The sequence below is a fragment of the Archocentrus centrarchus genome, chromosome 17, assembly GCF_007364275.1.
Source record: "Archocentrus centrarchus isolate MPI-CPG fArcCen1 chromosome 17, fArcCen1, whole genome shotgun sequence".
Classification (NCBI taxonomy): domain Eukaryota; kingdom Metazoa; phylum Chordata; class Actinopteri; order Cichliformes; family Cichlidae; genus Archocentrus; species Archocentrus centrarchus.
In genome coordinates, this window is record NC_044362.1 from 23296732 (window position 1) to 23303138 (window position 6407).

At 41.0% G+C, this 6407-nt stretch overlaps 1 long non-coding RNA gene across 1 annotated transcript; it reads left to right on the forward strand.

The window, feature by feature from the left end:
• The first annotated feature begins 323 nt into the window (after nt 1-323).
• Nucleotides 324-1012, forward strand: LOC115796471 (uncharacterized). The gene is made up of 3 exons (XR_004021304.1): nt 324-469; nt 564-647; nt 791-1012. It is a non-coding gene; the product is annotated as an uncharacterized LOC115796471 (long non-coding RNA).
• The last annotated feature ends 5395 nt before the right edge of the window (nt 1013-6407 follow it).

Genomic DNA, 6407 nt, shown 5'->3' on the forward strand with positions numbered 1-6407 from the left:
CATGATAAACATCTGTTTATTAAGTTTATTTTTACTAACAAAAATGTAGTCGTTCATATGAACTGTAGGTTAAAGCTGGGCAGATTTTGTTACGTTAGAGGTGTTGTGTTCATTTGGGTTTCTGTTTCAAAAACATTTCCACATTACCTGTTGAGAAAGAGGACAGTATTTTATTTTCTCTCCTAAAAAACACACTCAGCATCTGAAGCTGTGACTTAGGAAATTTTGTTAGAGTAAAAAAAAAAATTTAAGAAAATTGTGGTTACTTTGGCACTTCCTCTTTGTTCATATGTAAAGCGTTGGTTTGGCAGAGAGTATATAAAGGCCTGTGTGTTTCAGACACCTCACTTCTTCAGCCATGGACAAAGGTTTGCTGATTGTCCTTGTTCTTCTGCTCACCACAGCTTTCATTTCTACTGATGCAGCTGCTTTGGTGACAGATGGTCATCAACAGCAACCTGCTGTTAGGGTAAGATGACTGCAGGTAGCTTTTTTTATGCTGTACTGTGAAAAAAAGTTTGTGTATTATAATGTTAGCATTTATGTTCATTTCGTTCATTTAGGCAGAAAAAAGAATTGAGCAGATGAAAATTCGGGCCATGAAGACAAGCTGTGGGAAGAAACCAGGTGGATGCTCGCCTTTACTAGTAAGCTTGCTTTAGAGTGAAAAAAAAATACATAATAGAAAATTTGATATCTGAACGTGTTCTCCAATGAAAAGATGCGTGACAGCTGCTTAACCATCTCTCTTTCTCTCTCTCTCTCTTTGTCTCACTCTCTCACTGTTTAGCGCTTCATTCCCACCACTCCATCCATAAGACATGTTGGGGAAACAAATATTTGATGCAACATGATGGAATCAGTCAAATTCGTGTTGTCTTGAAGAACACAATTTTAAAACAAGCATTTCAGGAACTGCTTAAGATTGCTGATGAGTGTGTACTGTACGCTGTAATTCCTAAACAAAAGAAAATGCAGATCATTTAATTACATTAAAATATTTCAGAAGCAACTTTGTGTGTTTTTTGTGTTGTGGCACACATGTCTGGATGTTAAAAAAAACTTTAATTTATGCTCTTCCTTCATTTTAAGACATATATGCACTGTTAAAGTGGTGGCATATAGTATATTAAACATGTCCAAAATTTTCAAATAATGAGGTCAGCACGTGTAATCCCTGTAATCCCTGTGAACCAGAAGATCAGACTTCATGATGCTCTAAATGTTCAGTGTTGACAGTTTTTTTTCTGCTTGTAGCATACCTATCTCAGGCAAGCAGTCTTGGCTCGGAGCATGGCAGTCATGTCCAACTGCTAGTCAAACCATCTGCTTGTTAGGGACAGCCAATGAGAGGCTGACTTAAAAAGAACTAATTTCAAATTAAAATGTTTTACAGTCTTAACTAATGCCACCAATAGAATGTGATGAAACAACCACTATTAATGTATTTTTGATTCAATTTTTAAAAATTATTTATACAGTGCATGCTTTCATCATGTACCGTATTTTCCGGAGTATAAGTCGCACTTTTTTTCATAGTTTGGCTGGGGGTGCGACCTATACTCCGGAGCGACGTATATGTGACATTTATAACACATGAACCAAAATACTCCAGCCACTTGACATCTCCGTGAACTGCAGCTTTAAGGCAGTCTTGCGTAACCTGTGGGCTCAGTGGATGGAGAGCACAGCTTAACGGCAACTGGGAGAATGCGCCACCCAAATTTCCTGGAAGTCATTGGATGGATCAAAAAACATGGGCTTCAGTGACAAACCATCCTGTTGGGATTCAGAAAGGCTGGAATAATTGGAACTGCAGCTGACGACGAGTCTGACTAACGCGACACAGAAGAGGAAGCGGCGCTTCGTCTACGGAGTGTACGGAATTGTTTAGAAGTGACACCGAGGATGAAGAATTCAATGGATTGATGGTTTGGTTAACTTGTTAGTATGTTCTTTATGCTATGGTTATCTGAATAACTTAATGTTACGTTAACATACTGTAGCGATTCTCTTAGTTAGAGAGCGTGTTGATGTTGTGGGATTTCGGACTGTTCGGAGGTTCGTGAAGGCAGCATGGAGAGAGAGAAAAAGACCGAGAGCTTGCCTGTGTGTGTGTTGCTGTTCCGCTGTTGTAGTTGTGGTTGGCGTGGCTGTGGCCTACAGCAGCCGTTTTTCTGTTAATAAAGACGACCTTTGTTGTGAATATCGCCGACTTTGGAAGTGTGTTTACAACGTAACAATACCGAACACGTGTTCGTTGTGCGTCATGTAGCTGAATGTGCTACGTTAGCATAACGTAGGTGTAACCGTGTTCGTCCTGTTCTTTAATCCATTATTATTTTAAATTGCCGTTCAAGATGGAATTTCTGCTCTGGGTCTCGGATTCTATCAACCCCCCCCCCCCCCCCCAAAAAAGTGCGACTTATAGTCCAGTGCGACCTATATATGTTTTTTTCTTCTTTATTATGCATTTTTTGGCTGGTGCGACCTATACTCCGGAGCGACGTATAGTCCGAAAAATACGGTAATACAAATTTTTATCAAAAGATGGTGTAGCGAGTCCAGTGTCCAGTCTGCAGGTTACTCCAACATGAGAGGAGGACAGAGAGCAATATGGAAGCACAGCAGACAGTATAAAAGATGAACATGGCTTCCACAGCTGTAGCCAACTCAGAAGTGTCTGAAACTTGCTATTGTCCCACTTGGTGGCGATAGCTGTGGTTGGAAAAATATTTGGGAAAATTACTCTCTGATTTGATCTCTGTAAATGTTTCCTTGGTGAGTTTTTGCCCTCACACTTTGGGTCATAATGAATTAAATACTAAATCCATTTTGAAAATGTTCATAATTTGATGTTTCAGAAAGAAAGATTATCCATTGACTAATGACTTATGATTAATTAAAGAACTATATAAATACACTATCACCTAGTGGTGAAAATCTTCATCAAAGAATCTTTTCAGCTGCTTCCTTATTCACAAGGGTAGCTCAGTATGTATGATATGGCAGATTTTTATGCCTTTCCTGACACAACACCTGAGGAATTTGTCTTCTTCCAGCTTCAGACCAGTGAATCCATAGTTATTTTTTTGTTAGTTAATTTTTGAACATTCTGATTGCAATTAATATCTTTAAGAGGAGGGGAAGGGATCTAAAGCAGCTTGTATGAATTAAATGAGGGGCCATACCAAGGCCCAGTATAAAATAAATAAATATTATTTTGAATTATTTTAAATGCAAAATGAATCTAGTAGAGTCAGAAATCAGCATTAGGTCAATTTAAAGGCCTCTTGATCATCGGCATTGTATCAGTCATTGAGCGGTCACAGACTTTAACCTCTTTGATTGTATGGATGTAGTTCCTGAACCAAAGGACAAAGCTGCAATGAGCTCAAACCTGTTTACTTTGCCAGAAGTAGCAATAGAACAGCCAATTAACACATCCAACATGATTATATATCAGCTTTTTAAAAATCAGAATACATTGAAATTTAAAAGAAGGTGCAGTGATAACATTGCCTAAAAAAGACTAAATAAATTAAGTTAAGAAGATCTAAATAATCACATTTCCTACTGTAATTTGATTGAATCCAGCTAAAACAAACATATTTAAAGTGAGTGAATATCTTTCTTCTTTTGAGTTATAACAGCTTCAAAGAATTCCGATTATTTAAATTGTGCAACAGATGATTTCTCAGCACGTATAACCTTTAATCTTGTAACCTTATTAATAGTTTGAAGTAAGAATTGTTTTTATGTTTTTCTGAATTTGTGCCACACTAAGACTGAATTGGCTGTACAATGCATCCTCTGGAGCTTGAAAAAGGCGACTGGACTTCTTTTTGTTTCTTGAAGACATTTCACCTCTCATCCGAAAGGCTTCTTCAGTTCTCAGCCAAATGGTAGAGACCCAGGTATTTAAACCCCTGTGGGCGTAGTCCCCTGGAGGTGGTTATGACCCTCTATTGATCATGTGCTTGAACACATGTGCCCAGGTGTGAAGGGGGCGTGGGTCATATTTAATCAGTGGTTTCAGTTGAAACCAACTTAGGACTCCGCTCCATTGTTTCCTGTGGCCTATTGAGGTCACTGGAACAAAGGTGTGAATGGGGTTGAGACGTCTGGGAAGGGAGCTCAGGACAGCACTGTTAGGGGGAAAGTTGGTGACGTAATCCACCTCCTCTGTTCAATGATGGTTGTTCACAGTGGACATAGATGGCTTCTTTCACTCCTCTTTCAAACCATCTGTTTTCCCTGTCCAAAATGTGGACATTGGCATCCTCAAAAGAGTGCCCTTTTTCCTTCAGATGCAGATGTACTGCTGAATCTTGTCCTGTCGAAGTGGCTCTTCTATGTTGTGCCATTCGTTTGTGAAGAGGCTGTTTGGTTTCACCAATGTAGAGGTCCAAGCACTCTTCACTGCACTGAACAGCATACACTACATCGCTGATCTTGTGTTTGGCGGGTTTGTCCTTGGGATGAACCAGTTTTTGTCTTAGGGTGTGACTTGGTTTGAAGTATACTGAGATGTCATGCTTGGAGAAAATTCTTCTGAGTTTCTCTGACAAGCCTGACACATATGGGATGACAATGTTGTTCCTCTTGTCCTTCCCATTCTCTGTAGTTTGTGTTTGGCCTTCATTCCTGTGCATCTTAGCTGATTTGATGAAGGCCCAGTTGGGGTAACCGCATGTTTTGAGGGCTTTCTTAATGTGTGTGTGTTCCTTATGCTTCCCTTCTGCCTTAGAGGGAACACTTTCCGCACGGTGTTGTAGGGTCCTGATCACCCCAAGTTTGTGTTCCAGAGGGTGGTGGGAGTCAAAGAGGAGATACTGGTCTGTGTGTGTGGGCTTCCGGTAAACTTCAATGTTGAGGCTTCCATCTTCCTCGATAAGCACCGCACAGTCCAGGAATGGTAACTTGTTATCTCTGGTGTCCTCCCTGGTAAAACGTATGTATTTATCCACTGAGTTAATGTGACGAGTGAAGGCTTCTACTTCTTGGGTTTTGATTTTGACCCAGGTGTCATCTACATATCTGTACCAGTGGCTAGGTGCCATCCCTTTGAAAGAACCAAGAGCTTTACTTTCCACTTCCTCCATGTAAAGGTTGGCTACAATGGGAGACACTGGGGAGCCCATGGCACATCCATGCTTCTGTCTGTAGAATCCATCATTGTATTTAAAATATGTTGTGGTAAGGCAGAGATCTAAAAGTGCACAAATCTGATCTGGGGTGAAGCTGGTTCTGTTCAGTAAGGAATCGTCTTCCTGTAGTCGTCTTCTGACGGTCTCCACTGCCTCAGTTGTGGGTATGCAAGTGAAAAGTGAAACCACATCAAAGGACACCATGGTTTCATCTGGATCCAGTACAAGATTCTGGAACTTGTTAGTAAAATCTGTAGAGTTTTCAATGTGGTGGGGTGTGATGCCAACAAGCGGTGATAAGATGGTGGCGAGGTGTTTGGAAATGTTGTAGGTGACCGAGTTTATACTGCTGATAATGGGTCGAAGTGGGACTCCTTCTTTGTGGATCTTTGGGAGTCCATAAATGCATGGAGTGGCTTCTCCAGGGTACAGGCGGTAGTAAGTGGGGCGGTCAATGGCTTTTTCCTTTTCAAGTTGTTGCAGGCAGCAAACAACTTTTTTCTTGTAGTTGCTTGTGGGATCACGTCTCAAGACCTCATAAGTATTGTTGTCACTGAGGAGTGTAGTAATTTTGTTGTGGTAATCCGATGAATTCAGCACAACCGTGCACCTCCCCTTGTCGGCTGGCAGTATGGTGATGTTTTGATCCTTGCTTAGGGCTGTGATGGCCTTCTTCTCCTGAATGGTGAGGTTGGATGGAGGAAGTCTTGCACTGGAGAGGGTGGCTGAAACTTTCATCCTGATCTGTTCTGCTACAGGATGAGAAAGTTTGTTATTTCTTATAGCGGTTTCTGTTGCTGTGATGAGGTCTACTATAGGAAGCTGTTGTGGGGCTATGGCAAAGTTGAGTCCTTTGGCTAGCACATTTTCTTCTGGTTTGGTGAGGACCCTGTCTGATAGGTTCTTCACCCACTTTCCTTGGTTTCCATTGCTTATCGTGTCGTCCTGTTTGTTAACAGATGAATGGTATGCCTTGGTTTGCAGAGTTTTGAAATTTACGTAGTTGTCTTTCCTTGCCTTTGATGTGTTGTGCGAGCTGGGCTTTGTCCACAAATGTAGAAACTTCTTCTGCGATGGTGTGAGGTAAGAGTGATGAGAGTTTCTGCTGGGTCTGGTGGATTTTGTTCTGGAGTGCATCTATGGTGAAATGGACCTGTCTTATCCTTTCACTTAAAAGGTGGTTCTGTGCTCTCCATAGAATTTGGTCAGCTCTATGTCCTTTTACTGTGGACCCAAGGTGCAAACTCTTGGGAACCA